This window comes from Alligator sinensis, unplaced genomic scaffold (assembly GCF_000455745.1).
Source record: "Alligator sinensis unplaced genomic scaffold, ASM45574v1 scaffold547_1, whole genome shotgun sequence".
Classification (NCBI taxonomy): Eukaryota; Metazoa; Chordata; order Crocodylia; family Alligatoridae; genus Alligator; species Alligator sinensis.
The window spans coordinates 351,389-360,711 of NW_005842217.1; the positions used below are offsets into that span (position 1 = coordinate 351,389).

The window sequence follows — 9,323 nt, forward strand, 5'->3', positions numbered from 1 at the left end:
TCCTCTCTCACTGCAAATAAAAGTTATTTCAGATGAGCCTCACACCTCAACAGGTTCAGGCCATTAAGATCCAGCAGGCAGAAGTCTAATTCATTGACAGAGATGTGGTGAAGCTGACTCCTGACTCTCAGCCTCGGGTTTTGTTTTGGTGTGGGTTGTTTTTGGTTGTTTTTGTTTTTTTTTTGGGGGGGGGGGGGGCAGTTTTGGGAGGGTTGTTTCATTTTTTTTTTTTAAAGAGACAATCCTGGATGTACCCAGAACTCACCAGGACACTACGAGCTGCACTATAAAAGTGTGAAATCCGGCCTTTCATAAATAACTTGGCTTTTCAAGAGACAGAAAGAGACAATGAGCAAGACAGAAGTCTCTCAGTGGCTGCAGGTCCCAGGGGTACAGATGTAGGTGGTGAACTGCGAACATGAATAAATTAAAATAATAAAGTATACGGTACTTTTCTTTTAACCCGGTAGCAGATGTACTAGGTGACCACTTTTGCCTAGGCAAGGAAAAAAGTGTCCCTTATAAAACTGGAATAGCACAAATGACCCCCTTGATAAATTGCTTAGTTACATTCTCAGTATTGAATCAACTTGGCACGGAGCGCAGCAACCAAGATCCATGGCAGGCTGCCTGGATCATGCTGCCTGCACCCATTTTGATCCGTGTCTCCTTTTGACAGACTCCAAGAGAATCGGACGCCAGCCAGTCCTGGTTAATCGAGTAGACATCCCCCCCGCCTCTGCAGCACTTGCAGACTAGTTCATCCAGGACACAGTTCAACCAGGAGAGCAAGGAACTTCACGGGGAATCCCAGAGACGGGACTGATGTCAAGAAAGCAAACTAAGGCCTGGGGTTATTTGTGCTCCAGCAATATTGAGAGGCGCCCAGCGAGATCAGTGCTCTGGGAGACATCCGTCTTGTACAAGCGACAACCTCATGCCCCCCAAATCAGTCTTAAATAGAGGACAAAATAAACCATAGGGTGGGATGGCAGAAGCCAAGTGCCTTGCCCAAGGTCATCCAGTGAGTCAGAGTTGGGCCTGGATTAAAAGTCAGGTACAGCCTAGTGTCCTAAACACTGGTTCACGTTGCCTTCCCACCAGCTACAGTCTACCATTTCCATCCTGATCTCCCAAGTACAAAGGAAAGCAAACACTTCAGGTCAAGGTATGAGAAATCCCCCCAACAGAAACCCCCCAACAGCACATACCAAAGAAGCTGTGCAGAAAAACACATGCCATCGTGGCCTGACTATCCCAGGAGCAGCAGACATATGGAAGCTGCTCAAAGGGAGCCTGAATGAATTGCCCCCAGGTTGCAGGCTGATGGAGGCTGGTGCCCTCCATCAGTGTTTTCCCATGGCCTCTGGGCAAAGATGACTCAGGGAGGTCCCCCCCTTTACTGCATACGCTTGGCCTTCGGGGTCTGCTCCTGGGCCACCAACGAGACAGACCCACCACCTCTTCCAGCCTAATGCTGGTCTCTCCCAACACAGCTCCTACTTCCTCTGTGCATAGACCCCATTCCCTCTCCTACTCCCATAGCACTACATTCTGCTAAACTCAATATTATTAGTCGCATCTTCCTTTGAGAATCTGGGTCTAAAGCCCAATAGTCTTAACCAGAAACCAAGAGCTAGAGACAAGGCACAGGTAAAGACAAGGAAGCAAGTTTATTATAGCCTGACCAAACAGCAAGGCCAGATAGTGGTCCAGCCAAGCGTGGAGAGATGTGCTGGAAGTGTGCACACGTAGGGCAAGGGTGGGGGGAATAAAAGTCCACCCCTATCAGACCACCCTAGATTTGTAGGGTGAAGGGAGGGCAGAGGCCACGTGACCCATCTTTTCTCCCCACCCCAAAGACAACGAAGACAAAGAAATTAAGAGCCTTTTCCCCTTCCCTAACCCCTGGTGCACAGAGGGCAAAGCTGACCCAGTGTGAAAGTGGGACTAAGATGCTTATTAAAAGCTGTCCTTGCACAAGCAATAAGGGACCTTCATTAAGGATAGCGCAGGGAACAAACCGTAGCAACATGGGGAATTAAGGGCTCATTCCATCCCTATCGTACGTAGGGTTTCAACTGCAAGATGTAGTATTCCAGCATTACTTTCATTGCAAATTAAAAAAAAAAAAAATCCTTTCAAGTATTCTTTGAAGCTGACTTTCCAACTGTGTCACGTCGGTCGCGATTCATTCCTACCCTTGAAGCATGCAGCTATCCAGCCACTCTTAGCAGAAGCAATAACCCTCTTCTCGGGCAATCCCATTGAAATCAATGAGGCTACTCTATGAGCAAGGGGCCTCTCTTAGCAGTAGTGAAGGCAGCAGGATCTGTCTTCATTATGACATCATCAAGAAAAGGAACAGTTGCACAAATAAGACAGTAAAATCAGTACGTAATTCCTCTCCCACGCTTCCCTCTCTGTTATAAAAAAAACCCAAAACTATTTTCCAGATGGGGGAAAAATAACCATAGGCTCGAGTTGTCTAACCAAGTTCCAACCCAGTGAATTTCTGTATAATCCGGTTATAAAATAAGACGGCACTTTGGTCAGCGATAATGTAAATGACCCCCTTGTGATAGCTTTTTCTTAAATCTACTGCACATATGCAGCATTATCTAGCCCACGCACCAATGCATCTCACAGGCATCTTTCAGTGACTACACTTAGCTAATGATTACAAGTGGGGAAAAAATGTTACAGTTATTGCTTAGAGTTAATAAACAAACTTCAGACCTATTAGGCTCTGTGCTATCTCTGATGAGCTGTGCGCCTCTCAGCATCAACTCGCAACCGTAATAAAATCAGTATGTTCTGGAAACAGGCATCTGACCACTCCACCCGGTGATCTCTGTGGCTTCAAAACGAAGTCACGAATAGGTCAGAAATCCATTATTCTTTGGAGAAAAGCGCCTGTACCTTTCAGTGCCGAAGATCTTATACAGAGAACACCTTATCCACAGTTGATTCGACTCTCTTCACAAGTTTAAGCCGCCTGACCGTGTTTGCTATTCCCTCCAATACAGTACCATCTGAAGAGCTGCATGAAGCAGCTTGCCATTGTTTGAAAAAGAACAGTACTGGCAATAGGAATATGGACAGCTCTCAGTAATTAGCTACAATGAAATCAGTGCAATATTAGTGGGATTGCCCTCTTTTTTTAAGACTGGCTAGAAGTACTAACTGATCCTTTTATACACACAGCTCTAGTGCCACACAATGGGTACTTTTGGTTACTACTACCTCCACAACCCCTAGGAAAAAGCGAGGCTGGAACGACAGCGTGTTGAGGACATGGTCCTGTGGAGGTTCATCATTTGCTTTTAAGTCTTGGAAGTCCAACCCTAGAATAACCTTACATGCACAACGGCTCGCAGTGAGTGACAGACCCAGTCTCCCAGGAGGCGTCATGCCAGCACCACCACTAACTAGTTGTATGTTGGTACGCTCAGGAGTTGATCCCTCGTCTCGACACAAAGGTTGTTGGAGGTCCGAAATTTCATGAAGGAGGCGGCAGGAGGGAGAGCCCTGCCTCCTGGTCCTGATGCAGGGAGGACAAATGTGGTACATTTAGAGGGGGAGCTTTTGCAGACCTTGAATGCCAGTAAGAGTAAAGAAAGATGCATAAAATCAATTAAAAAGCCAAGGGTGAATGATCCAGAATGGGTATAATTTTAAATAAAGGAGGGGGAGAAAAAAAGAAGAATAGGAAAGAAACTGAATAAAGAGGGGAAGCTGCGTTCCCAGGGAAGGACTACAGGCAGAACAAGCGGGCACAGAAATTAAATCGAGGTGTAGCATGAAAAAGTCTGATCACACCGGGGAGCAAAAAAAGGAGAACCATAAAACCCCAAAATAAAACACCAGACAACAAGGCATCTGCCCAGCACTCTGGTCATCCCAGCCAAGCGCAGCATCAAGCTAATGGGAAGGTTTCTTATCGACTCAGACAGATTAAAAGTGCTTTTGGCTAAAGGGAGGAACAAAATCATAACAGGAAAACTTCTCTCCAAATAAATCTTTGCCCACAAACTGGTTCCCCCCCTCCTTCTCCAGTTGATGTCCCCAGTAAGGAAAACTCAGTGGGATTTACCACTAGAAACCTAAGGAGGACAAGCAGCTCACGAGTCTCCTTGGAGGAAGTCTGCCTTACATAATAAAATCAGGGTTGCATTTCAGACACAAAGATAAAGTTGACAAAAAAACAAATTGGCTCCTACACACACACACACACACACACACACACACAAACCAGGTCCCCTCTGCCCATATGGCAAGAAACATATTCAAAGCCTTATTTAGAAACACATGGAAATGGGGTACCCTACCAAGCTAGAGCAAGAAGCTGGCAAATAATCACTTCCCCCACCCCAAAGCCAGACCCTAAATAACATCACAGCAGAAATTAAACTTCAGTCTCAGACCGAATCCTTGCATTGCATTTTGCTGCAAAGGCAGTTCCAGGAGCCGGAGAAGGGAAAGCTAAGGCTGTTAACATGTCCCTTAAATCTACTGATGTCTCCTAAGCTTCTCCATAGTTACATATTTGACTTAAAAAAATATATATATACACATAAAAACACCGAAGCCAAAAAGCTAACCCTTAAAAAGCACAGCAACTTAAGGGAGACGAAAAAAGCAAAGTGCTTCTAACTGCATGCAAGGAGTCCTAAATCTATTTTATCAGCTGTAGGGAATCACTAGGGTAGAGACATAATGAACTAAGCTGCTGAGGAGAGGGGGGAAAAAAAACACAGAGAGAGAAAACGTGATGGCATTTTACTTTCCAGCATGTGAGATGACCATGCAACTGGGCAAATGGATTTGATCCTTTGAAGAAGGGGAGTAATGTTGGGTTTTTTCTTTTTTTTTAAAAAGCCTTTCTATGAACCCATCCTTTAGCATTGTTGCTCCTGTAAGATATACCTACAAACTTTATCTTCTGAAGGTGGCACACAGCAAGCATCCCCCCCCCAGCTCCATGCTTTCTCAAGGAGAATCTCCCCTTTTGCACACTCACACACACACTCACACAGTATCCCCCTAGATACAAGAACATGGGGGGGGGGGTCCACCAAATGAAGCTGCAGGGGGAAAAGAAAAACAAAATCTCCCAAAGTTACCAGTTCCTCCATGCCACTTACCGGTTGCTGATACAACCAAGAGCCCCACAGAGAGCAGCAGAACCCGGCTCCAGTAGCTCACTTCCACCGTCATGAGAGCAAAGATCCCCAGTTTTCCCCAGTTCCTTCTAAAGCCGCAGCTGCATCCCGTCTTGTCCCATCCCAAAGCAGGTTGCATGTCAAGGGGTTGTGGGGTTGGGGGTGTTGGGGGGTTTGGGGGTTGTTGGTTTTTTTTTTTTCCCCTCCCCCTTTGCAGTTGGGATGGTCCTGGGCTCGGCTGGAGGAAGGGGAGAAAGGAAGGGGGGGGGGGAGGAGGTCAGGATGAAGATTATTATTATTATTTTAGCTCAGAAAAAAATCCCAATGCATGGAAGGCTCTGAGCTTCTGCAGCTGGAATGAACCAACTCTCTCGCTGGCTTGGGGAGAGGAGGGCTGGTTCTGCTTCCCCCCCACCACCACCTCTTTCCTTTCCCACTTTAAAAAATGACTATCTTGGATCAAGCATTTCAGGATTAGCAGCAGAAAGTCCCTAGGGAATTATACTTTTTTTTCCCCCCCTCTCTCTCTCTTTTATTATCCAGTTGATTAATCACCATCACATCCTTGTTCTTTTCTTTCTTAAATGCTGAAAAAGAGCATGGGGGGGGGGTTGTCTGGGTGATTTGGGCAGAGGGGCTTGTGTGTCTGTGCAGATGTGTGGGCAGTGGGATGAGAGCTGCGTGTCCCCCTTCCCCAGCCTCTCCCCCCCCAGTCCAGAAACAAGAAGCCAGAAATGAGCCTGGAGGATGGGACTGAGCAGGGTTATTGCGCATCACAGCCTCTCCCGTCTGGTCCAGGGGCACTTCCCAAGGATTCCTCGCAACACCACGTACAGATCGCCCGGGTGTAGAGACATCTGCTAGGATAAATGTAGGCATAGCCCTCAATGGAGGGACACTACGCTTCTCCCCTCCCTCCCTCCGGCTCTGTAAACAACTTGATGATGTTGACATGATTTTTAGGAGGAAGCAAATTGTGTTACAAACACAAAGGGGGGGGGGATTGCATGGAGACAGCTCCCCCCCCCCCCTTCCCCTTCTTTGCCATGATGTTACTTCTCCTGCCAGCCTGTGGTCCTAGGGACGGATTTAGGCGCTGTCACTGCTGGGGTTGGTCATGGCAAGAGAGTAGGGAGGGTGGGGGGGGGTAGATTTTGGGAGGTAGGAAAGCCATGGTCTCTCCCCTTCCCCATTGCTCAGCCTTTGCAGAGCTGGCAGGAGCGCAGCCCTTTTCCTTTGCAGTCACTAGCACAATCGCACCTACGGCTCCAAAGGATGGGAGGATCTATTAAAGCCACACTCAGGAACTTCATTAGCTTTGTAATGATGTCCAGATCCATGAATGGGGGGTGACCCCAATCAGCTCGGGGCTCTCATACGTGACTTCCCCCCCATCCCCACCAAGCATTCAAAGCAAAACAAAATATCCCTCCTATACCTTCCTCTTTGGGTTGCATTAAAGCAAGGCTTTCATCTCAGTGTCTTTGGGTTGTAAAGCTACCTGCAACCCCCTCCCCGTGGCAGGCAGCCTGGTATGTGGGAACTCAGTTCAACCTGGGGGGGTGTACGAACAGGGTCCAAGCTGAAATGAGGGGATGGAGGGCAGGGGAGGGGGGGTACTGCTGCTTTGCCTCTCCCCCTCCACTGCTAAGCAGCTCTCCTCTCTGCTTTTTTTTTTTTTTTTTTTAGAAGAGAAAGCAACAAAGATGCACAGAGAAGGCGAGGAGAGACACAGCGGGTCTGAGGTTTTCGCTGCCTTGGCATCCAGAACATGCAGCACTGCGAAAGAGGACGGGATGCTGCTTGCTTTCTCAGTGCAACCTCTTCTGGAGCTGCATCACAGGGTGGGGGGAGCTTGGAGAGAGGTGGGAGAGGGGGCTGGATAGTGCCAGGTGCATTGCTGGTCCAGAAGGAGCTGCCATCCCTTCTCCCCTCTGGTCTGGGGTGGGGGGGTGTTAATGAACTAGTCACCCATCCTCCCCCCACGTTAGTGCTTTGCATTTGCTGCAGTTTCTTGCTGCAAAACCCCCTTCTTCAGACTTGTTCCGGTTGCCTTGAATGAGCTCATCTGACAGCTAAAAAACAATTTATACAGAGGGCTTGCAAATGTCTCCCTCCACCCCCGAATCAATCCTCTTGCTCGCTCACTTTCTGTGTCCCCTCTGCTTTTCAATCCCTCCACTGCCTACATTGTGAACTGATGCCAAGAGCCAAGGCAACCAGGGCTGTTACATGAAAGAGTTGCTTTATATCGGTTTAAACTGCAGTGTCCTATTCAAATAGACCTGATTGTTCAAAGGCATAGATCCAAATATAAAAGGAGCAGAGAGCAGGGTACTATACTGCTCAGCTCCATACATCGCTTTTCCCTTATACAGCTAGTTCCCCTCAAAAGGCAGGAAAGAAAAAAAATCCCTGAAATTGCATTCAGAGGAAGATGTGTTTGGCTTGCTGCATGCAGCAGACTACAGGGCGAGCCAAAGACAACTGACACCAGATCAAGAGCAATATGCAGGCACAATAAAGCCATTGAGAAGACATAACCCCACTTTATTCCAGGTTAGTAACGTTCATATCTCTTTCAAATCAGCCTTTAAGGCTCCCCCCCTGACTTGCTGGGTTTAGGGTCTCAGCCTCTCAAAAGACTGGCATGCCTTTGCTAAATGGGCAGGAGTGAGGAATTCAGCAGTTGCAATTCCTGACAGTTTGCAGCGGAAATTTTTATTCCTGCCCTCTTCGGGAGGCAGAGGTTCTGGTTAACCGTCTGCCCTTAACCTCCACTACTCAGGTACTTTCTCCGCTTGCTAAATTATCTCAGAAAGGCAAATCCTCTGTCTAATCAAAGCACCCACTAGGAGCAGAGAATATTTGCTCTGCACTGCCACCCACCGTCAGAACCAGGGCTCCAACTGCCCGAGTCCGACTTGCAAAGACATGCAACACATTATCCCAAGAAAGACACTCAGCACCCTTCTTTTGTCCCCTTTGTCATGCGCTTTCCTCCCCCAGGCTCAGGGACAGGGCAGAGGTACTCCTTTATTTCTTCCCCTGTAAACGTCCATCATCCAAATTGCAATGCTTCTGAATTTCTTCCATCCATAGTCCTGAGAGCAATGCAGAATATTAATCCCGATGTGTTATTCCCCGAGTGTCTCACCCTCCTTTTGACAAGACGAGGGGAAAGGACTTGTCCAAGGTCACAGATAAATTGGTGCCAAAACCCAGGTCATCGTCCAGGAGGGGTGACACCAGGCTCTCTTACTCCACTGCCTACACAGCACTTGTTTTTCTATGCTGTCAGTGCGGCTCGGAAGGAGGAATCCTAGAATTCACTTGGGCTGGCGAGTATTACAGCATTACTCGCGATTAAAAGTGCTACAATTAACAAGTCTGCATAGGGACATATGTGTTGGTAAGTGTTGAGATGCATTTTATTTATCCTTTGTTAACCAAACACTGGATAAAAACCGTTTTAATCTGGCCATAACTAGGAGGCAACAGCCACATATATGAATAATCTCTCTATTAACACAGAAGCTGCAGTCATTATTGTTTAGTATATATTATAGATATATATATATTGCATATGAGTCCACTTTTTATATGGATCTGAGGGAAGGTTCTGCACAAGTCAGGAGTTTAAAGAAAGATGCAATAGTTCTGGTAGTAAAAAAAATACAAGAGCACAATTGTTCACCTGAATGCGTACATTTTTTTTTTATTTAAATTTCATTTCAAGGCCCAAATCAGTTCTGAATTCAATTGGCCAAAGCCCAATAGTCAAGTGCCAAATTTTGACTGAGCAGAGCACCATCATTCAAGTTTGCATGGCTCTACCACTAGGCAAGTGTCTTTCAGACCCATCAGTTTGCGGCTTCAGATATTCCCCAACCCATGGCAGGCATCCTGCATTGAAGCCCCAAGGCCCTGGGGTTTGGACGATGCCCCCTGGTCTTGCTTGCTCCTAGCCAAAGGCTGAGGAGACAGCCACAAGGAAGGCGAGAACACAGTCCCCCATTTCCACAACATTGTGCAGTTGAGTTTCCCACATTTGAGGAAGCTCGCAGGGGTGAGCCTGCCCGGAGTACAAGGGACAGGCCTCTTTTGATAAATGCACGTGATCGGCTGGCAGCGTCATGCACCTTCCCATGCAAGCTT

General features: G+C 47.3%; 1 non-coding gene across 1 annotated transcript; it reads right to left on the minus strand.

Moving 5' to 3' along the window:
• Positions 1-9,154: 9,154 nt before the first annotated feature.
• On the minus strand, positions 9,155-9,323 carry LOC112550829. Its single transcript, XR_003094861.1, has one exon. It is a non-coding gene; the product is annotated as a U1 spliceosomal RNA (small nuclear RNA).